Source organism: Narcine bancroftii, chromosome 5 (genome assembly GCF_036971445.1).
Source record: "Narcine bancroftii isolate sNarBan1 chromosome 5, sNarBan1.hap1, whole genome shotgun sequence".
NCBI lineage: Eukaryota > Metazoa > Chordata > Chondrichthyes > Torpediniformes > Narcinidae > Narcine > Narcine bancroftii.
In genome coordinates, this window is record NC_091473.1 from 242,174,429 (window position 1) to 242,199,812 (window position 25,384).

Here is a 25,384-nt window from a genome sequence, read left to right on the forward strand (position 1 = left end):
TTATTCTTTGGTCATCAGTAAATCTACTTATTTTGACCTGTAAACTATCCTGAGCTCTGATCATTTTAACAATAAGTCATGTTGTTCCTTAATCTTCCTGCTGCTATCGTCCAAGTTCTGGATGTCCTCTGTAGTTCAATCTCCAGATGGCCCTTTTCATGCAAATGTTCCCATTATGTCAGGTAACCTTTTGTCTTCCATAGGCTATCATTCGTAGCAATGATGCTATCTATAAGCCGAGGTCCAGTATCCCAGTAATTCTTTAGTACCTTATCTCCTGTAGCCACAGTTTCTGTAGTCTGTATGACATCATATGGGTCATTGGAACCCATATTGAGAAGAACTAGTGTGTTCTGTCTCCTTCCTTACTATGAATCACAGGTTCATCAACTCCTAAGTTCAATCCAAAGGAACCAACTTATTGTGTCGATGTCAAACTGCAGCCAGAGCATTGAAATACATTGGTAAAATATTCTATGCTATAATTTTCTTGTATGTGCGAAGAAGTGAGCAAAGTGAAGGAAAATGCATTTCCAGGAGTAATCAAGGACTCTATGGCACAAATATTAATGTCAAAACCAACATTTATAGCACATTTTTTACTAATAGGCAAGGCAATTTAATTATTATATCAGAATCAGAATCAGAAATGAAGTCCATTGTTTGGTGGCAGCATTACAGGTGCAAAATTCTTATAAATTAATTTTTTTAAAATAAATAATTTTGGACAGAAGAAGAGAAATGTGAAGCAATGACTGTGGTTCATTGACCATTTAGAAATCTGATGGCAGAGGGAAAGAACCTGTTTTGGTATTGTTGGGTGTTCGACTTCTTCTTGATGGTGGCAGTGAGAAAAGGGCATGGCCTGGGTGGTGAAGGTTCTTGATGATAAACACTGCTTCTTGAGGTATTGGCTGTTGTAGATGTCCTTAATGGACTGAAGACTAATGCCCTTGATAGTGCTGGCCAAATTCACAACTCTTTTTCTGTCTTGTGCATTGGCATCTCCATAACCTCCAGTGATGCATCCAGTCAGAATGCTCTCCATGGTACATTTGTAGAAATTTGCAATATTGCAACTAATCCAAAATTACCACATTGCACTCATAAATTCAGATGTTCAGTGACAGGTTGATCTAAGCTCAATGGTCTCCTTAGTCTCCAGCATGGGTCTGGAAAAGACTATGTTTATGGCAGAAAATAATTCTCTAACATCAGAACCTCAAGCAGTTATTATATCCATTGCACTTTAATTTAATAAGACACACATGATGCCCCTTGATATAGACTGGTTTATGGCCATTAGCACTGATGTTGTTGGGACAAGTGGATCTCCATTGGCTGAACAACCAGATTTAAGAGGGCCAAAAATACATTGAAATTATACCTGGAAGGAGCAGAATGACCTCCCCTACCACATCCCCCAATTTAAAAAAAATAGGCAACCACTTTCCCCTCAGTGGAGTATACCCACTACCCGTTTTTCCAGAAGCTGACCTTCAATTAAGTTTTACTGTCCTGATGAGAATTGAGTCTATTTCAGTCTAAATCCAGAATCCACACAACTTCTCCCAAAAAATACACAGATGTGAATTTTCAGCTTTCTTATCCTGAAGTAGGTCTTTCTATTTAAAATAACATATACAGGCCAATTAGTACCAGAATCTGGGGATTAACCATTAATTTGCAGCTGATTGCAGCCTGTGACTGACTTGTCTTTTTTACATCACTTATATTCTCTCAAACACTATTTCTGAGTCACTTGGGAACAGTCTTGAAAATTGACCTAGTTGGATGAGATCCAACTTTTGGTTTCAGTAGCTTGCTGTCTACTCTCTCTCTCTCTCTCTCTCTCTCTCTCTCTCTCTCTTTCTCTCTCTCTTTCTCATATAAATATATTATCCCCCCCCTCTTCCTTTCAGTATTGGAAAATAAGAATGCTGATGTCAAATCAACAGTTATCTGTTTAGCTCAAAAAACCATAATCCAGGTGGTCATACGGGATAATGATAATAGGGTTGTTGACTATTCAAAGGAATCAACCATTTAGTCTACAACAGACTCAGTAAAAAGTGATGGAAAATATCAGTAGTAATATGTTTTGAAAATTATACGACCAATGCCACCTGTGTTTTTTTGCAAGCCTAGTCTTACGTACCATATCATAGCATCTAATAGCCTGAGTACACCTGAGGTTGTCTGATCTCAGAAGCTAAGTAGGCTCTGGACTGGTCAGTACTTGGAGGGAAGACCAGCTAGGAACACTAGTTTCTGTAGGTTTCTGTGAGGGGGCTGGACAAAATGGTGATGCTCTGTCTGCCTTACAGTAGACAAAAGTTAAAGAATTTCATGAATGTTACATTCTAAATGTAGTATTAGGTAACAATAATGGAACCTTTACATCATTCAAGTTCATTCAAATTCCCTGGGTGCTATATCCCAAGGAGTTATTTTCTGAAAGAAGACTTAATTTGCATTTGAATGAGCAACACCACCAAAACTGCTTCCACTATTATCCAGGGAGTATCTAAAATAGTTTGAAACACTCAGTTTTGAACCTACAACCCTTCAATGTAAGCCATATTCGCTGGTCCCACCATTCTCCACAAGGTTAAATAGCTCTAGTAAAATAGGATCAGGGGAATGGAAGTAACCCACTTTGGCCTCATGCATACAAGGAATTGCTGGAGGAACTCAGCAGGTCAGACAGCATCCATGGGTCAGGATCTCTTCTCCATCTGGGGTCTGGACCCTTTTATCAAGATGAAAGGGAAAGGATGAATTTGTTTGACTGCAGGAAGATTGAGTTTAGAACCATCCATTTTGATTATGTCATCCATCCTACAAATATATATGTGTTCTTGGACTCACTCATTGTCAGGGTAAGGCCAAACATAAACTTGAGGAACAAAACATCATATTCCTTTTGGACAGCTTTAAACCTAATGTCAAGAACACTGATTTTTCATATTTTTGGGAACTCCCCCCTCCACCCCAATCTGGTCCCACTGTTTCCAATTTCTTTTTACCCACAGTGGTGAAACCACTATTGTACATATTTGTCATATGTAAATTACTCAATCTTTCCTGGTTGACCCTGCTCTCACTGGCTGGCTCGTGACTCCTCCCCTTTCTTCCCCATAAAGGCTGTCATGCCACAAGCCTACCCCCAGTTTGAGTTGGGGTCAGTGTGAGTGACCAACACATTGGCCATCTCTTGCAAATAAAAGCCTTCAGTTTTGGCAACTTTCAGTCTTTGATCATGCATTACCCAGTTCTTTACCATTTCTATCCAGACCTTTGTCAAACCTGATGAGTTCCTCCAGCATTTCTTTGTTTGCTCAAGGTTCTGACATTAGCAGCTTTTGTGTTTCTTCACTGGTCCTCAAGAATCTTGCTCTAAATAATAATCTCGGCCATCTATATAAACTAAATTATCAGCCATAATGAAAAAAATAACAAGACAACTTAGAGCACTGGAAAGACTTACCGCTAACACTGATAGGAAGGATAAACTGTATTAAAATGAACATCTTCCCAAGGATACAATACCTATTTCAATCATTACTAATTCACCTAACAGAGAAATTCTTCAAGGAGCTAAAGAAAATAATAAGGAAATTTTATGGAAAGGGGGGAAACCGAGGATAGCGCAAGATAAATTAACAGAATGGTACAAACAAGGAGGCTTACAACTACCAAACTTTAAGAATTATTATAGAGCAGCACAATTAAGATACCTATCAGATTTTTATCAAACAAGGGAAAAACCAGATTGGACTAGATTAGAGCTAGATAAAATAGGGGAGAAGATACCTGAACACATATTATATAAGTGGGATGAAAAATTGGTGCAACATAGGAATTCACCAGTATTGCACCATCTGCTCAACATTTGGAAGAAGATTCACGTCGAAAGGAATAAAATAAATGATCAACTACCAAAATTAATACTGACACAAAATCAACTAATCCCTTTCACAATAAATAACCTTTCCTTCAGAGAATGGGAGAGAAAAAGGATCAAAAGAATAGAAAATTGTTTTTCGGGAAATAAATAATTATCTTTTGAACAAAATGAAGGACAAATATAATATAACTCATGATACAATGTTTGCATACCACCAACTGGAAACCTACTTGAAGGACAAATTGGGAAGCAGGCTGAGTTTACCAGAAGGAAGCAATTTTGAATATGTGATTACAGACACAATGATAATTTAAAAATTTATAACAAACATGTACATTAAACTGCAAGAAAAAGAGAATAACGAAACAAACTGTAAACCTAAACAAAAATGAGAACAAAATCTAAACATAAAGATAAAGAATGAAACATGGGGAAAACTATACTCTGGAACTATGAGAAATACAATAAACACGAGGTTACGCATAATACAATATAACTGGTTACACAGGCTATACATCACACCCCAAAAGTTAAATAAATGGGACCCAATAGTATCAGACAGATGTTTTCGCTGTAAAAAGGAAATGCAAACAGCAGTACATGCAATTTGGGCATGTGAGAAAGTGAAAAAATTTTGGGAAGATCTAAACCAGATATTAAATAAAGTCACAAAAAGCAACATTCCAAAAAACCCAGAGTCTTCCTTCTAAGTAATATAAGAAGTAAAGAACTTGGACTCGATTTGGATGGAGCACAAAAAAGATTTATCATGATAGCCCTAGCTGTAGCAAAAAAATGTATTATGTCAACCTGGAAATTAGAAGACAACTTGAGAATACAACAATGGTACATAGAAATAAATAAATTTATTCCATGAGAAAAAATAACATATAATTTAAGAAATAAGATCACAATATTCGAACAAATATGGGAACCATACATGAAATGCAATAGAGAAATCCTACCACGGACCTCCACCACCTAAAATGACAGAAGGAGAAGACAATGAAATGAACTGACTCAGTATATAAAAGTAAAAGATAAAAATTTCTTGTTTATTTTCATTAAGTGATGACATTGTTTAACGGGTTTAATGTATCTTATAGATTGAACTTTGAATAAATGGAAAGGGGGGTGAGGGAGGGAGGGAAGGGAGGGGGGAAAGGGGAGAAAATGACACTGTATATATTCAAGAGAAAAATGTCTGTATGTATTTTGATCAGTATGGTTTATAGTGTGAAAAATAAAAAAAATTAAAAAAGAATCTTGCTCTATTCAGTTTGATATCACTTTATCTCTATCTCCCTATCTTTGACTAATAAACGTTACTGTTTCTTGTCAGAAAAAAAATTCTCTACATATCAGGATTAAAATTAACCACTGAACTGGCAATAGCTGGCTTTGTGGGACAGCATTCCAATCCTTTACCATACTCTGGGTATGGGTTTTTAATTGTATTTCCAAAAGATGTGTCTCACTTCTTGGTCAATGCTCCAAATGATTGTGTCTCCAGTCAGTTGAAATAGATTTTTTTCTTAATCAGTTCTTCTCAATAACTACTTTGGTTCTGCAGCTGAGGCGGCGGCGGCCTGTGTGTGACTTGAGGTGAGGAACCCGCGAAGGCTGCTGGCTACTGTGGTTGAGGGGTTCACACCAGGTGGCGGACAGCTGGAGAATGGCTTGAGAAGGGGTACCAGGTGCCAGATGCAAGAGGCTGCCAGGGGCGCTGAAGGGTTCTTTGTCAGAGGTTTGGATCGGGAGTTCGGGCTGCTGATGGTTTGGGCTGGAATCTATGTGAATGTGGGCGAATCCTTGGACACTTGGAGACTCTGAGGGGACACGCTTCTGCTTCACTTTCTCTTCAGGAGTTTCTGGCAATGGCGGATTTGTCTGCCTTACGGCGGACGAAAGCAAATTCTGTGTAATATTGCACTTTCTTTATTATGACAATAAAGGAATCATGAATCAACTCCTTGTGACTATCCCTTTCTCACCCTTCTTCCTTCTCTTTATCCCTTCTTATTCCTTTCTTTCCATTCTTTTTCCTCTTCCTCACTCATACGACTTTCTCCAAATTCCACAGACTCCTTGCCTTCCTCCTTCCTCTCTTTTACTTTTCTCTTATCCTTTTCTTTCACCCATTTTTTCCCTTTATCTCTGCATTTCCCTCTTCATTATTCAGAGAATTTCCTCACCAAGATTATTTTGTTTGTTTCATACCGTACCACAAATCTTGGCGCATTGTGTGTTCCTGATTGAAGCAAGGTTAAATTACATGCCACCCTGATGATGTGCAATGTTTGCTTATTGAATAAAAGGGGAACTTCAAGAAGCTTATCCAAAGAAAATTCTTTACATCGTTTTTAAAGGATTGGCCTATGGGACAGTTGATTGTCTTGAAAAAAAGATGCACTTTAAAAGTCAACTTTAAAATGTCTCTTTAAGCATACAGTTGCTGAAAATTTGAAACAAAAAAATACTGTCTCCTGAAGACCATCTTGTCCAATGTACCAATGGAAGTCATTCACTTGGCAAACTCAGTCTGCATCCATAATGAAGACAAAACAATTTTCACACAGAGAAATTATAAATCTTCAGAAACAATTTTCTCTCTATCACTTTATTCTGCCAGTTACATTCAATCCGAAAGGTCCTCAATTTTATCTGATCAAATCTTTCCAGATTTAATTGCTATTTATTCTCTTCTAAAGGCGCATTGGATGGTGGTGGAATAGTGTTGCAGAAACATAATGCACAGTTAATCTGCACTAATTTAACACAGTGCATGCTCAAGTAAAATTGATGGCATTTTTTTCTCTCTCATGATTTCATCCACTAGCCACAGTTGTGAGTAGTCTTCCCTTCCCCATTCACCCTGATGTTCTTTGTTGTCCAGTGATATTATTCAGGGATTTGTGTGGAATCCCTGCTATGGAAGGTTGCCACAGGAATTTTGTGTTCACTAGATATCTCATCTAAAGGGTTGCACGTCAGAGACTACAGCGCTCAATTAGTAATGACTTCTTAGAACATTCTCAGGACTGGCCCTCCAATACGTCCGCGGAGAATGCATCAACCCCCTCCAAGAGATCAGTACATCTTTGGTAACATACCCTGAATGTCAGACTGAAATTCATCTTGACTTTTTAAATTCATGCTTTACTTTCTAACCTGGAAAGTGGGAAAGAGCATGCCAATGAGCCATGGTTGACACTGACAAAGAGTTCATTAGGTCTGAGACCAATCTATTCTGCACTGTTCATTCATCCAGTGGGGTCATTTAAAGACAAGAGCAGGAGACAGGGGAATGCAGTTGAGAAGAAAAAGACATCAGCCAGGATTTAAATGGTGGAGCAGACTCGATGGGCTGAATTGTCTAATTCTGCTCTTATGGCCTTATGGTGTTTCTCTCCCTACCCCTCGACCATTGGTGGCAACATAGTTATTTCCTGGCATAGATTAATTAACCCAGGACAGGCCAAGGAGTAAAGCTCAAACTAATGGGCCTGTCAGCCATTGGAACTTGACAAATGTTTGCTGACTGGACTCCCTTGAGCTCCTTTCGCCAAAGCGAACATATGCACAGGAAAGTGTGTTAACACTTTAGAAAAGTACCAGTTTGACTTTTGTTGACCATTGAAGCAGTTCTTTTAAGTATGTTGTTGCAGAGTGTCAGTGACAGCTACAGACTGCTGCAATCTGCAAGAAAGTTAAAGGAAGTAATTTTTACAATGGGATAAACAGTGCAATTTGTTTTGTTTATATAGCATGGACTAAGGCTTGAATCTGCACTCCCTGAATCCCAAAGGATTTTTACTGTTCTTGATATACAAGTTTCAAATTAAGTACTAATCCTGGGATCTGCAAACAATTTTAGTTGAATCGTCACTTCAGCCTGGATCTGCGTAATTCAATCAGGTTTCTGTTTGTAGACTGTGTTTCGAAAAAGTTGCCTGACCACTCAGTTGCTTGGACTGGAATCAACTGGAGTACTTGATGTACTGTGTAGACACCAATAAATGGACATATGCACTTTATTTTCAACTATTAATAAATTCACAAAAGGATTTATTGAACAATCAATCCAACTACATGTTGAACAATCCATGACTTTGCTCAGCAAGACACTAGCACTCGAGTGAATTTAAATCGATTTTAAGTGCCCATCAGTTTCTATGCATGCTCTACCTCACCATCAGGTCCCTCAGCCCTCCACTGTTGCTAAATTGCCAATTAAAGTTTTCCCCTGCTGAATTCTAAGAAGAGCATCAGTGTACATTACAAACAATGGCCTCCATCCATCACCTTGGCAAAAACAACGGAAAAAAGACGGCAACTTTGGTGTCATATTTGACCTCAAGATGAGCTCTGGATCACACATCTACACGTAGCCTGTTTTCACCTCTCCCCATTGCTCCCTTAGCCTATCTGCTCTCCACCTGGTTCTCCTTCCTCAAGAGTTGACTAATCCACTGCTCAGCCTCCTACTTTATAAGCTCTAAGAACATAAGAACATTAAAAAAAAAGGAGCAAAGAGTAGGGCATTTGTGGCCCATTGAGCCTGATTTACCATTCAGTGTGATTATGGCTGATCTGGTGATAGGCACATTTCCACCTATTTGCCTTTTCCCCATATCCCTTCATTCCCTTACTATATAGAAATCTATCCGACCTTGTCTGAAATAGATTTACTGAGGTTGTTTCCACTGTTTTAATGGGCAGCAAATTCTGCAGATTCCCCAACCTTTGGGAAAAGCAGTTCCTCGTCTGTCCCGAATTTACTACCCTGAATCTTGAGGCTACATCCCCAAGTTCTTATGCCTTTTATTCATTTCCATACGATCCCCTCTCATTCTTCTAAATTCCAGCAAGTACAGTCTTAGTGGACTCAATCTCTCCTCATCGGCCAACCCCTTCACCCAGAATCAAACTGGTCAGTCGCCTCTGCTCCTATCATTGCTCCACTCACCATCACCCTGTGGTCACTGATCTCCAAATTATCTTGTGTATGTGATTACTCTTGTTCACAATTCCAATGCTATTTACAATTTTGCCCGACGACACCACAGTTGCCAGTACAATCACAGACGGCAATGAGGAAGCATACAAGATCGTTGAAGAGTCCTTCTCAAACTATAAGCAAAATCCAGACAGGCACCTTAATTATGTATCTTTACTCCTATGGAGAGTGCAAGACTGATCGAGTTCCTTTGGAATTTCTGTGTGTTTTTACCTTAGATCAGGCACCAAGGTATTACTATAATTTTATGCTAACCAGAACTTAATATTGTCTTGTATAATTTTAACTCAAGAACAAGCTTCAGTTTCGACTGCTAGTCTTTACCGAGTTAGAAAAAAATAAAGATTTGTATTTATACACTGCATTCACGGAGTCCGTATATCCCTAAGTACTTTACAGCCAATGAAGTGGTGCTGTAATGTAGGAAACCCCGCTGCCAATTTGTGCAGGACAAGTCCAGCAATCTGATAATAACCAGATAATCCTTTTTAGGTGTTGGTTGATGGATAATATTGGCAAAGACATAAGAGAGAACTCCCGTGATGCATAAAATATTGTCTCTAAAACTTCAAAGTCCATCTGAGGGAGAAGATAAGAGCTTTTTTTTTGGACAACTCGTGCACAAGGCAGCACCTGGACATTGCACTGTTTTCTTGGTGATCACTCCGGATGTGCTCAGCTTAGAGTTTGTGTTCATTGACAAGATTTGAATCCACAACCTTCAGGTTCAGATCCACAAGTACTGAAACTAAGTGATTAAATAATCTAATTTGGCTGTTGTTTCAAGGAGGAATGCTGGCTGAGGTAATAGGGAGAATTCCTTTTTCTTCTTCAACTGGTTGTTTAGGATCTTTATCTTGTCTGTAAAGCTTTGGAAGAAACATATACGGCTTTATTTTAATCCGAATGATTACCACTAGTCGCCTGAATCTATTAATGGAACTGAAAAATTATATTGTTCATGTTCTGACTCCTCATCCTTTGACTGTTCAGGATATGATAAGTTGAATGCCATCTTTCTTGCCCACACTGATGCCAATATTAATGTCCAACTCTCTCCCTAATGTCCTTGCTTACAAAACCAGCTCAGTGCTAGAAGGAAGCTGAAACGTAAAACATGCTCACTCATAAACGAATGCTGTTACATGAGTTGAGCTGATAACGTGGATAGGCATCTATTATTGAGGCAGCTTCTTGAACCACTTGTCCCAACTCAGCATTGGCGCCAGAACAAATGTTAAAGGGGGGGCATTAATGTGTCAGAAGGGCGGTACAATGAAAAGATCATAAATTTGCTCAGTGTGGGGGGGGGGGAACATCCTCTGCCCCACCAATATAGGTGCTGAGAGTGCAGCTTTTATGGTGTCAAGTGCCATTAGCTGCTAGTGACGCTGGAGGGGATGGGGGCAGGGGTAGGTCTGATGGTGGGCGATGGCTGTGACCGTATGGGGGGGGCACAGCATCTTGCTTGAGGGGTGGGAAATGCCCATGGATGCCCCCCTTGTCACCGGCCCTGTCCCAACTCAACAGCTGACTTAATCGAGTTAAAATAATTGACTATGGTGACATCAGCACCACCTTAGACCAGAGGAGGATAGGACAGAGACTCAACATCTCACAAACATCTCTGGGTATGAAAGGAAAACATGACAAAAAAACAAGAACAGGAAATAGCAATCTGAGTTATCTAGGGCCACCTCTTATTTTATAATGATAGATTGCCAATTGAAGATTTTTGATATTGCTTTTCAACTGAGACTTTGCAGTGAGATGCACATTTCGGAACTGATTCAAGCAAGCCTGTGGAATCTACCATCTGGTCTCAAGCTTTGCTGATCTATAGCATACCTGTGGTTGGATTCAAAATAACTTCTCTCTTTGATTCCCTCTGGTGTAGCTTCAAGCTCTCACTAAGTTAACAATAGCACTGTATTTTGTCCCTGCAACAGTAAAAGGGTCTAAAAGTCTCATGTAAATAGCATATCTGCAAATTCTGTTTGAAGATCACCAGGAAGGTTTTTGTTCACTGATGAACAGCCATATACAATATATGGCTAGCATTTGTGGAAGTCTTCAAGAATAACTGATGGAATGGACTGAGCAACATTTTCCACCCATTTAGCCATTTGTCTTTTTATCCTTTTGATTTTTGAATTCCAAAAGTTCTCTTTCATTTTCTTTTAATGATAGGATTTCTGTTTGTCTCTTTTACCCCTTACACTCTCAATAATTTATTGTTTTCCTGCTTGTTTTGCATAAGGTGTTGACCATGTTTCATGTCCACTGTCTCATCAGTAAAGTACCTCCTATCTCATGACTCCCGTGTTGCTTTTTTTCCCTCTCACTTCACCTCCTTTTATGGACCACCCAGATTGATCACCTCCAAGCACTCAACCAACACCTTCATCAACATGTCATTCATTTAATTTCTCTGGGAGTCTGGCCTATTACAATTGTTCTCTCCTCCCCTCCCCTTTCTCTGCACGTTTGATTTCTAACACCAGGTTCCGAACTCTAATTCCTAACTTGCTGTGAGTTTCCAGGTATTTCTGCTTTTATTTCAGATCTCCCCCTGCCCTGGTTCTTTTGCTTTTTGTTTCTGTCTTCCCTTATGCTGACCAGTAAACAATGACATTCCTCTATAACCTTAACCTATTGACCCTTTCAACTTTAAAACACTCCTTTATTTGTCAGATACCAAGAAGACCACAAAATAATGCAACTACCATTGGGTTATATCCAATTTATCTCTTTGCCTGGTATAGGAACACCAAATCCCCTGAGCATAAGCCCTGCAAAGGTAGTGGACACAACCCAGGACATCACAGGCAAAATCTTCCATGCCATCAAGAAGATCTAGAGGAAGTGCTGTTGTTGGAGAGCAGCAGCAATCATCAAGGATTCACACCACCCAGCAAGCACTCTGTTCTCACTGCTACCAAATAGAAAAGATGTATAGGTGACATAAGACTTGCACAACCAGGTTCAGGTTGCTACCCCTCCATCATTAGACAATAAACTCAATCAGGCAATCATTTAAGGATCTTGCTTTTGCAATTTATTAATTTTTTTTCCTCTCTGTATTGCTGCGTCAGTTTGTTTACATTTCTTTATTTGTGTCATGTGTACATTTTGTACAGAATTTTTTTTGCACTACCAATAAGTGGTAATTCTGCCTCGCCCACAAGGAAAAGAATCTCATGGTTGTATGTGATGTCATGTATGTACTCTGACAATAAATTTGAAATATGGAATCTGATTAGTTCTAAAACTGAAATTCATTCTTTATGGAGGTTCTTGAACAACATCCCATATCTACCCAACTCCTTCTAAAAAAATGGTAATTATATATCCTCAAGCTACATTGTCGTTGGAACGAGTGAAAACTCTCAGACAACAGGAGTCAATTTATTAAGAAGGTCAAATCTTTATTCATCTTTCCTCTATATATATATATATATATATATATATTTCTCTCTCTTGGAAATATATGTGTGTGTGTGTGTGTGTGTGTGTGTGTGTGTGTGTGTGTGTGTGTGTGTGTGTGTGTGTGTGTGTGTGTGTGTGTGTGTGTGTGTGTGTGTGTGTGTGTGTGTGTGTGTGTGTGTGTGTGTGTGTGCGTATGTATCTGTGTATGTATAATATACACACACATACACACACATGTACATCTACACATGCACACAAAGAACCTGGAGAGGTCGAGGGGAAATAAAGAGAATAAATGTTCACCATATGGGACGGGATGGCTGTAACTGAAGCCCCACCAGCTGTGTTGTTGAGATTGTTTTGGCAGCCGTTCGCATTCGCTGGCACAGAGTACCGCAGGAAAGGCTTAAAATTGAAAGACTGAAGGTCCTATGTCACACCCTGTCATTTTAAATTAAGTTATGCAACATGATGGACTGTGCTAATTTTCTTGTAGTTATGCTGCGGGTTGAGGGCATAACGAGGAGGAAACCATAATTGGGGCAAGCTGTTGATTGCGATAATGACTGCTGTCTGTACGGACAGACACAACCTCGTTTGATCAAATGTCTGCTCAGGCATGACTATGCAACAGCAGTGGGCCCCTTTAGAAAATCTTTCAAAACAACTTCTGTAACCTCCTCGTGACCTACTGACTCTGGGCAGCCAGATGCTGACCTTTAGTGACAGGCATCGTCTGAACTGAAGCACAACAAACTTTTTTTCTCTCTCTTTTCCTCTTTTGTTATGTCCGATAATTCATTGTTAAGTTAACCCTTTCTGGATTGAATGGCGTTTTGCTGAGCCTTTTGGATTAGGCTTCCAGTGAAGGCTTTAGTCACTTTCATTAACCAACCTCACAACTACCGTGGTTCATGTAATATAAGGGCCAAGGTCTCTATTCCTTGAAGAAGGCCTCAGGCAGAAACTTGGGTAATACATTGTTACCTCCTATGGACACTGCAAGACCAGCTGAGTTCCTCTAGCATTTCTGTGCATTTTTACTAAAATCACAGCATCTGCAAATTTTCATGTTTCACTGTATACACTTGGAGCAGGACCAGTTCATTGTCTGGATTTACAGGAGAGGGGACAAAACTTTCCCTTTGATTCCTTTATTTCTGTTAACTCATCACTGGAACAGTAGAGTACCTCATTAGTATAGCCTCTAGCTATATATTAACCAAGAGATTGAATGCCAACAAGTGATTTGATGATTGGGATTATAGCATAGCACCTAGCTCCATCTAATCCAGTGGTTCTCAACTTTTTTCCCCATTTTTATACCATTTTAAGTAATCTTTTACTAATCACATACCACCGATGGCCATTTTGACAAGGATGCCATAGATGCTCTGTGGTTAGTAAGGGATCATTTAAGATGGTATGCGATTTTTAATTTTTAAGATTTGTTTTAATTTGCAAATGTTTGTATTCTTCTATAGTCCAGGGCCACTTGGAGCAAATTATTGAGTCATGGAGTCATACAACAAGGAAACAGGATCTTCAGTCCAACTCTCCACACTGATCAAGTTATTCATCTAAGCTTGTCTAATTTGCCCATATCCCTCTACTCCATTCTTATCCATATATCCTTCCAAATATATTTTCAATGTCATAATTGACCCTGCCTAGACTCCTTCCTTTGCCAGCGTGTAATGATACTCCTCATTTCTTTTAAATCTTTTCCTCCACTCTTTAAATTATGCCCACTGGTTTTAGACTCTCCCACCTTTGGAAAAAAACTAGGATTGTTCACGTTATCTATCCCCCCTCATGATTTTGAAAACTTCTATACTGTCACCCTTCGTCTCCCAACATTCTGCGGTAAACACCCTAGACCACACATGTCAAACTTTGGCCCGCGATATAATTATATTTGGCCCGCAAGATCATATTAAATAAATATTAGAGTTGACCCGCTGGCCGCCGCGCCAGTATAGCGCATGCACACTGAAGGTGAAAATGAAGACGCTGGAGGTGTGGAGGGATCTCAGGGTCCCGAATCCTGGGGATCGGAGCGCCGCACTCAGCCCGCCCGGCTCCCGGACACGCAGACGCGGCTGGAGTTGGGGACCATCCTCGCTGGGTCTGCGCTTCAGCGGTGACGCCGGACCGAACGTCTCGTTGGCGATGCCTGCCCCCTCGCTCCGTGCGCGGCGGACCCTGCCTCCCGCTCCTTTTGTTGGAGACGAGCCCGGCGCCGTGAGATCGCAGTTTAATCCCTCTCCAACCGTGGGAGGGGGGTGGGAGCAACGCGCTCTTCTCAGCCAATTCCTCCACCGCCCCGGATGCTGGCGTTTCAATGGGGGGGTTCGGGTGCCTTCGTCAGGCGACCGACCTGTTGGTCCAAGACAAGGGGAGAGCGTAAAATCTCCACACAGACAGCACCTGAACTCGGGTGAACGTGGAGCTGCGACCCCACATTCCACATCAGGACTGTGTGTAAGATTGGGAGCAGTGAGACGGAAGCTTATTTTGTTCCTGTGATTTAAGCCTTTCTTGGGGTGGTGGGGGGGATCCTTCTCTGACCACTTGCCTAACAATTAACCTAATCAGATGTGGAGTTACCACAATACAACAGTTCTCAACCTTTTTCTTTCCACTCGCGTCCCTGTGCCATTGGTGCTCTGTGATTAGTAATGGATTGCTTGAGGTGGTCTGTGGGTGGAAAGAAAAAGTTTGAAGACCACTGCTTTAATCATCCCTCATTGACTCGTCATGTGCACGGTTTCAGAGCTCCAAAGGAAATGGGCCAGTGACAATGACAATGAAAGAGTTTATCCAAAACTATTATTAAACATTTATTTTAATAAGAAAAAGTTTAACATTACATATGTTGAAAGAAGAGAAAACATGCAGATGTTGTTGAAAATTTTCAATAATTTTTAATTTTGGCCCTCCGTGAATTTGAGTTTGACACCCCTGCCCTAGACCATCCAGCCTCTCCCTATATTTCAGATCTTTCAGTCTCAGTAATATATTCGTGAATATTCTTTACACCCTTTCCAGTTTAATTATACTTGGCTTTGATTGACTTAAAATCACATCTTTGATCAGTAATGCTCCATTAGGGTTTGTCCATATTTAGCAGATGCAAGTGCAGGAATTAAATCTGACAGATCACTAACATGAGTCCATTTGGATTATTGCATCTGAAACACGGCTCCCAGTTTAACATTAGAGATCTGCAGGTCTGTGGAGAATGGTGTTCAGAGAAGGAAAGTCAGACTTGAATTTACAAGGCATCTTTTACAATCTCAGATATAATTTAATAGCCGGTTTCTAAAAATCCCATGGTTAGCAAAGTAATCTTTACTGAGAGGGAAAGGTTTAACAGGTTAGGACTTTATTTCCAGGAGTGAAGAAGAATGGGAGTTATACAAAATTATGAGGAGTGTAGATAGAGTAATTGCAAGTAAGCTTTTTGCACAGAGGGAAGGTGAGATACAATCCTAATGACATTGGTTAAGGATGAAAGGGGAAAAGTTTACGGGGAATATTAGGGGGAACTTCTTCACACAGAGAGTGGTGGGAGTTTGGAACAAGAAGCCCTGCTGAAGTGATGAATGTGGGCTAAATTTTTACATTTAAGGAAAATTTGGACAGGAACATGGATGGGATGGGTTTGGAAAACTATGCATTGGCTGCAGGACAGTAAGACTAGGGAGAATAATAGTTTGGCAGAGATTAGAAGGGCTAAAGGCCTGTTTTCTGTGCTGTAATGTTCTATGATTCTATAAGAGATAAATATTGGCCAAGACATAGGGATTAAAATATTGTAATTAAACTTCTATGGACTCCAACAGCAAATTTTAACATTTAATCTGAAATGATCCATCTAATAGAGCAACACCTTATTGATACTTCACAAATGTTAGCTTCGATATCAAATCTCCAGTTTCTGGATTTCAACCAGAGCATCTAAACAGTGATGAGAACTCCACTCACTGAGTCAAGGCTAAATTGAAGCCATTGACTCAAGGATCAGAATCGTAACTGAACCTTTGCAATCCAAATAGATTGTTTGCAAATCTGTACGAATCTAATACTCCCCAGTAGAGGATTCTGTGGGCTTTCAGTGCAGGATGTTTATATGTGATCTTTGAACGGTCTCCAGAAAGCAGTGGATTTCCTCACTGTCTCAACTTTCGTTATTCTCCTGTGTTTTACCTTGGAGTATTATGAATAAATAGTTTATATTATTTTATTCTCTTGTTCCAATTCAGCCCATCAAAATGTTTGCTGCTGTCTAAACAAATGCAATTGTTCCAAAATTACAAAATAGCTTTTCTTTTTGTTTTACTGTGCTCCTTTAAGGTTAGCAGCTCTGATATAATAGAATACAGAAGGAGGCAAAATTAATGGTAACACACTACTTGTGTGCTCAGTGGGTGTAGATTGAAATACTAAGTGAACACAGTCAGTCTTCAGCATCAGTACAGTCACTTATTGTGCATGCACCATAAAAACCTCATGATATTTTTGGATTGCAATAATAGGTCATTGCAAGTTCGACATCTTCGCCAGCCTGAATGGTGAAGATTTTAAAAAAATTTGGAGCAGAATTTTCTGTGAAATTCAAATGAGAGTTCTTTTACTCTCTTGATCTTTCATCTCTGAAGATTTCATAAATGGGATTTGAGAAGTAACAGGGTGGCTACAATGCTCATTCACTGACCAGCGTTTAAAAAGTGACTCCTGGACTGGAGGTGAGGGACTCGAAGGAGCCAATCGGACTGGAAGATTTGGGTCTCAGCCAGGTACATGAATCAGACCAGGTGGATGGACAAGTAGAATGTGAACAATGACCCCTTTTCAGGTTGAAAAGAAGGCATGGTTCCTGAAGATTTCTCGCTCTCAACCTGCAATTTCCGAATCTGGCTACTTATTCGAAAATTTTGTGCATGATGTTTGGGTATTTTCTAAAGATTCTACAGGCTAGAAAGGGAAGCTCGTGATAATAAAAAAAAATCATGCATGAGTTGAGACAGCAGGCTTATGAAGATGTACAGCAAAATCCCAGACCTAAAGCCACAAAATACAAGCACAGTAAAACCTCCTGGTATGTGGCCCATATGCTGGATAAGTGTATTTTCTGGTTGCTTGAGTTTACATTTAGAGTGATTAGTGAACTAATGGCGAGGCATGCCTATTTTAAATTTTGTGGGGTTGTTTTTAACCTACTATTTATTTTCCATGATTTTTTTTTTTTGCCAGTTACTTGAGGCTGTTGGTTGCTTGAATTCCGGATAATGGGGATTTTACTGTAAATTCAATAGGGATTGAGTAGAATGTTCTTCAATATGGAGCCTGGATTGATAGAGGTGAATAGCATAAATGCAGCTGGATAAATAGATGAAGAATAAAAGATAATTCAACTCTGTTAGAAGGAATTGAGCATGGGTGGAGGAGGCCTGTGTAGATATTAAACACAAGTGTGACCTGTTGGAGCAAATGATCTACATCTATGCAGTTAGTTCTATGTTGTTTGATCGACCCAGCAAACTTTACAACCACAGCAGCACTTACAACTAAATTAATTAGCAATATTTGCATGATCATTAATTTGTATAATTTATAAGATAACAGAATTTTTAAGAACTGTTTTAAAATTCATAATCTATTATCAACAAACTTTTAAGGTATCAATTTTAATAGGTAATGTATGAAATAATTAGTGATTTTTATTATATCTATATTAACCAACTGCATTTGAAATAGTGGCAACATATTTAAGAAATATATGGAAAATATGAAAATTAATGCAACAGTTATATTAGAAGAACAAGTATCGACAAAAGTTAGAAGATGTATTGGATACAGATGGGAATATTACGGTTAATGAAAATAAGGAAATGGCAGACATTGATCCATTATTTTCTGTTAGTTTCTATAGCAGAATGGACTCAAACTTTACTGGAAATATGTGCATCACTGAGCTGAACTGGTGGCACTTTTCCAAATAAGTGCCACTAAATTCTATATGATTTTGGAAGTTCTGAACTTCCGGGTTGCTGGTAACCAGCGAATCCTCTAATACATTCTGATATGTATGTGGGATATCTCAGTCCAGTGGGAGGAACAAGCACTTGATAATAATGAGAGTTTTATATATACATAAGTACAATTTTCATATATTGCAGTAGCTGCACAGGTACATTAAAAACACGAACCAACAATAACTATAAATTAAATTAATGCAATGTGCCATCAGAGAGAAAAAGAGGTAATATAGCGAAACCCCTGGAATCTGGAATTCAAGCAACCGCCTGCCTCAAGCAAACAGCAAAAAAATTGAGGAAAATAATTAAAAAATAAATTCAAATAAATAAGAATAAAATAATAGTTAAAATACATACATTTAAAATTGTAAAAGTAAATGTTCTCTGAAATAACACATAAATCTTTGGTGAAGATGGGAGCAAATAATCAGCGAGTGTCTTGGTCGCGCTTTGTTTGTACCAGTTGTGCAAAACAGCAATGGCATCACCCAGGATGAAGAGCCGGTTGATGCCACTCACCATTGAGGTGACTCCCTTAAAGTGTTTCTTTGTCCCTGCTTAGTAAGAGTTGCCCCGGTCACATGCATTTCTGTAAACTTGTGAGAAGGGGAGTTAATTATTTATACTGTTATTGTTTGTCTTTTGGGCAGCTCCCTGGAGGGGGAGGAACCTGCAGATGCAGTGATGGTTAAATGTTTTTCAAGAATGTGACTGAAAATAAAGTAAAATGCTTTCAGGTTTATATATTCATGCAATGGATGTTTGCTCAGTGTAAGTACAGTATAGTATTTTTGTCTTTTAAACTCTTCATTCTTAATGGAGATGTATTAGTTAGGCATTGTAGGAGTATGTCTCAAGGAGCTGGAAAATACACTTACTAATCACCACAGGTGTTTTACTGTAAATATCAATATAAATAAGTACTCACGGATGCAGCTGCCCAAATTGTGCTGTTTGAATATTGCATTCAAAACTACTCTTTAGGTTGGTCCCAGAGTAGTGTTCTTGTTTGGACACTACAGGTCACAAATCACTTGCTATTACTATTGAGGATCTTCCCACTGAATCTACAGCATAATAAGCCAAACACCGTAACTGCAAGTCCATTCATTTCAATGTGCACGAACACTGTGAAGTAAATAAGACATAATTTGAATGCTATTGAATCAATTGAATATACTTCTGCTTTTAAATATTTATGTGTTTTTTTGAAAATTTATTATGTTTCTTTTAACTTGTTTTTGACCTTTAATACTTTTTGTATATTTTGGAACTTTTCTGAATGAGTGTCAAAAAATTGTGAAGTAATTGACAGTAAGATGAGAGGGAGGTGAGGAAATGTGAACATAGGTAGTAAGATTAGTACATCTGTATTTGAATTTAGGAGATATATTTGACATCCATACAGACATACAGCACGGTAACAGGCCATTTCAGCGCATGAGTCCGTGCTGCCCAATTTACACCCAATTAATTACACCCCTGGTGCGTTTCAAAAAGTGGGAAGAAACCAGAGCCCCAGGGGATAACCCACATAGACAGAGGGAGAACGTACAAACTCCTTACAGACAACGCGGGAGTTGAAACCCATTCCTGATCACTGGTGCTGTAAAGCCGTTGCGCTAACGGCTATGCCAACCATGTGGATGATATGAAAATTGTTCATGTGTATGAAAAGGAAGATAGTGCAAGGTAGGATGTAGATCAGATGGGAATTTGAGCAGGCCTTTGGCAGATGGAATTTATTCTCAACAGGCGTGAGATGATGAATTTTGGGAAGTCAAATAGCAGTAGATCATTTACAGTAAATAGTGAGGTTCTAAAGAATGTTGATTAATAGACAAACCTTTGGGGACCAAGTTCATAGATCCCTTAAAGTGCAAACCTGCCAGATAGGATGGAAAGATGGTAAAGGGCACACTTGCCTTCATATTTTAGGGCATAGACTACGATTTAGGATGTTATGTTGCAATGTTACAAAACAAGGGTGAGGCTACACTTGAAGGATTGAGTGCAGATCTGGTCGCCACTCTACAAGAAAGATGTGATTGCAATGGAGAAAGTGCAGAGGAGATTTCCCAGAAAACTGCCTGAATTGGAGGACTTTAGTTGTGGGAGGAGATTAGATAAACTTAATTTGTTTCCTTGGAACAAAGGAGGCTTATGAATAACCTGATAGGAAATTGATAAATTTATGGGGTAAAGATAAGGTAGATTAGGGTTCCCCCCGCCCCTTGATTGAGGTATTAAACAAAAGAGAGCATGGGTTTAAAATGGAAGGAGGAAGAAGAAGAAATCTAAAAGTTTGGGTTTACCAAGCACACAGCCTGCTTCTTCATCATGGGTTGCCGGCAGTAAGGTGATGGCCTTAGTTCTGTGCTCTCACTGGCTCTGTTTCGTCATAGCCAAATGGAGCTGGAACTTTAACATGACACAAGTGAGGAAACGAAGGGAAACAACTTCTCTGGGGCTCAAAGGGTTTGTATCAACATTGGGCAAGCTCTGGTCATTCAACACTCTCTGTCCGAAAGTGTTAATTCTCTGGTGTGCCTCCGACTGGGGAGTTAGGTTCAAACCCTGCTGTGAGCATATAATGAGAATGCATGTCTTATCTCAGGTTTCTTAGGGTTTCTCTAAATCTCTTGTCTTTGCACAGTGGTAAAAAATCCAGGACTCTGTTCCTTTGCACAGACTAAATTAAATACATTCCTTCGATAATTCCTGCACAGAGTATCCTGCTTCAGATACCTAGATATCAGGATTAACAAGCTTTTGTACTGTAAACCCCACTTAATCCCACTTTCTTCAGGTTCTTCACAGCAAATCAGTGGAGGACATTAATTGAAGAAAGATGATAAAGGCTTGTGAGGCTGTTTACTTAATTCACAGGCACCGGCCATTGTTAATTTTCTCTGCATTTCAAAGAAATTTCACACCATATGGCCAAAGGTTTACTTCAGTTGATGAATTACTGCATTGTTTTGAAAGTAAGATTTAGACCTGATCCAATGGACACAACAAAATGATCTTGTTGGTATCAAGTTTGCTGGTAAAAACGAGGATTGTATATATGGTATTGATAAAATATTGCAATAATTGCAATACAATCAGCTTTAAATCTATATTTAGTCAGGTGCACAAATTAGAATTGACAATCTTTGTTTTAAAATTCAAATATAACATTGCAGTGAGTTGATTCAGGTGTCGCCCCATTAGAAAGAAGCAACTTGAATCAAATAACATAATCCATTATCAATATGCCAAAAGATACTTTATAGTTAATTGCAATATTTGTAATATTGGCTGCGAACAATGATCATTACTTTAAGACTGGCACCTATTTAAGGAACATGACTAACTGCTCCTTGGGTTTAAACAAAATTTAGTTTAACATCTAGAGTTGGCCTTTGATAAGCCCAAGAATAAATCGCACACAGTTGGTGTAGAGTCATACATCATGTTTCATGTTTGTCAGGCTGTACATTCTGTGGAGGATTTCTCGAGAGGTCAAGAACAAGATGTGCATTCAAGTTTTTTCTGGGACTTCCAGTATCTGAAAGGAAAGTTGTCTGTCCCTTGCAACAGTGACATGAGTTGAGGCATCTCCTGACAGTCACAGCTTCTTAAAACTAATGGTTGGTGATGCCATCTACAATTTACCTCCTTAACTGGAAGATCACTGTTCACAGGTGACATGAAAATTGGTGGATTTGTTGTCAGAGTCAAGGGTAGTTTTGGGTTACAAGGGATATTGAAGTGTTGATGAAATGGGCTGAGAATTTCAGGAGGAGTTTGATCCAGATAACTGAGGCAATGCACTTTGGGAATATGCACGGGGTCAGGACATTGTAAGGTCCTTGGGAATATTGTAAAACAGAGGATCCTTGATGTGCAAATTCAAAGGTTCATGAAGATGGCAGCATAGGATAAAATGGTTAGAAATGCATATAGGATTGCAATAGTCAGGGCACTGAAATTCAAAAGCAGGGAAGTAATGTTCCAAGTTTATAAAACAAATGGTCAGAGCTCAGCTGGAGCACTGAGTGTACGTAGTTATGGTCAACACACTATTGAAAGAATATGATCATGTTGGAGAGGGTGCGGAGGAGAGTCACCAGGATGCGGCTTGGGATAGAGCACTTTAATTATGCCATGAGACTGGAGGAGCCAGATATCCTTTCTCTGGAGTGGAGAAAGTGAAGAGGATATATGATTGATCTATATCCCTCATGTAAAATTGTGAGGCATTTAGAGAGAGAAGAATGCAAAAATCTTTTTTTTTAATCCTATCACGTTAATAAAACTAGAAAACCCCAGGTTGCTATGGGAAGGGAGAGAAGAGATTTCAGGGGCGTTGGCAATGATCTTCGCATCCTCCTTGGCCACAGGGGGATGTTTAAATGTTTTTAATGTTTAAAAACATTAATAGGGAGAATCCAGAGAACTATGAACTGGTAAGTCTGGTGACAAACTGTTTGAAAGGATGGTTAGGGACAGGACTCAAACATATAGGGAAGTACAGTCTTCTCAGGGATCATCAGAATAGCTGTGTGAAGGGGAAGGTCATGCCTCATGAGCCTAATGGAGTTTTTTGAGAAAGTGACAAAATAAATTGATGAATTGATGTGGCGTATCTAGACTTTAGTAAGGCATTTGACAAGGTTCCCCATGGGAGACTCATTCAGAAAGTAATGAGGCATGGGATCCATGGGACCTTGGCTGCGTGTCCACAGAAAGCAGAGAGTAGTGGATGGAAAGTGGTCTCCCTGGAAGTCAGTGACCAGTGGAGTTCTGCATGGATCTATTCTCGGACCCATGCTCTTTCTGATTTAAAAAAAAATACCTGGACGAAGAAGTAGAGGGATTAGTCAATGTCTGAAGATGAAACAAAGTTTGGAGGTGTTGTGGATAGTGCTAAAGGCTGTTGCAGGTTGCAACAGGACATAGACAGGATGCGGAGTTTGGCAGATGGAGTCAAATCTGGATAAGTGTGAGGTGATGCATTTTGGGAGGTCAAACCTGAAGGCAGTGTACATGGTTAATGGTAGGATACTTAGCAGTGTGGAATACATTGGGGTCTAAATTCATAGATCTCTCAAGGTCACTGTGCAGGTTCATAGGACAGTTAAGCAGGCCTATGGTATGCTGAGCTTCATTAATTGAGGGATTGAGTTCAGGAGTCATGAGATAATATTGCAGATCCATAAATATCTGGTGAGACCATACTTAGAGTATTGTTCAGTACTAGTCACCTCATTACAGGAAAGATGTAGAAGCAATAGAAAGGGTGCAGAGGAGATTTACCAGAATGTTACCTGGATCTGAAAATATGTCTTATGAGGCATGGTTAACAGAGCTAGGGCTTTTCTCTTTTGAGTGAAGAAGGATGAGAGATGACGATATAGATCTACAAGATTATGAGAGGCATAGATAAGGTGGACAGCTGACTCTTGTTTCTCTGGGCGGGGGTAGCAAACACCAGAGGACAGCTACACAAAGTGAAGGGAGGAAAGTTTAGGGGAAATATAAGGGGTAATTTTTTTACACAGAGAGCTGTGGATGACTGGAATGTATTGCCAGGGGTGGTGGTGAAGGCTGGAACAATAGGGGCATTTAAGAAACTTTTAGACAGGCACCTGAAAGAAGAATAGAAGGTTATTACATAGGGAGAGCTTAGTATTTTTATAGATTTTTTTGGTGTGTGCCCATTCCTTGTGAAGTGTTCTGTGTTTTATCGATGTACCTGGGACCAGGCTGATACTAGGCAACAGTGGCAAGAAGAGACCAGCTTTGGCATAGAGATCATCTGGAGGTAGGGTAGAAGAGGGTAACAGGAAACAGCCTGGACTTTAGCTTTAGGGCAATAAGTACAAGCCTGGGAACAAGAGACCAGCCTGGGATTAAGGCAGATCACTATAATTTCAAGGTGTATTTTGAAAGAGTTCTGACATTCACAATAGGCTATAAGAATCATTCAGACGGGTAGATGAACTTGGCAGATTTCCAGCTAAAATTGATGCTACATAGAACAATGGTGGAGAGTGGAAATGTGTCCAGTTCTGGACACAGCATGCTTGGAAATATTTCAGATTAAAGTTGGAACAATTATAAATAAAAAAAAAACATATTGCAGATTCTGGAAATATGAAGTAAAAAGGGAAAATTCTTGAAATAGCCAGTCCAGCACTGAGGAAAGAGAATTCTACTGACTCTGAATTAGTGATCTTGCAGTAGAATATATTAAGTGATTCTGTCTCGCCAACTTTCTTATGTAGAGAAATGAGGAGTGCTATGATGTAGAAGACGACATTTTGCCTTCTTAACCTTATTCTATAAAAGCCTGGGTGTGTCCACCTTGCCAACTTACATGCTTAACTAAATTCCCAAACACATCCTAAAAAATGTCACATCCATCACAATACTCTGAGCTATTTTCTGTCAGAATTTCCTCTTCAATTTTTCAGAATGTTCTCCTCACTTTTTGTCCTCGAGAAGGTGATGGTCAGTTACTTTTGTTAATTGCTGGAGTAATGTTAGACAATGCCAGGACTTTAGCTGAGAGGACGGAGTGACTGTTTGTGCCATATGCCTTTCTACCTTCCGAGGGTGGAGTGGTTCCTGGAAATGACAAGAAGCCACTGGAAATGAATCTGATCTATGAAAATGCTAGAAACCCAATATGACCATTTTCACGATTAATCATGTTATTTGGCTTTCACTGCGTGTGGCGTGATCAATGACCACTCGCAGACACGAAGCACGCAATCAAAGGCTTTATTGTTCAGAAGACCCAGACATTCCTCTACACACTTCCAAGGCAGGTATGAAGGAAGAGACTAGGGCTCTCGGCCTTTATTAGGTGATCTTATAGGGAGGGGCTACAGGTACAGAAGGCGGGCCAGCCTGCCCAGCCCAGTGAGTAAATGCCCAAAGTACCATGTTCCACCACATTATGCTTTCTGTGAGTTTTCCTATCCAAAA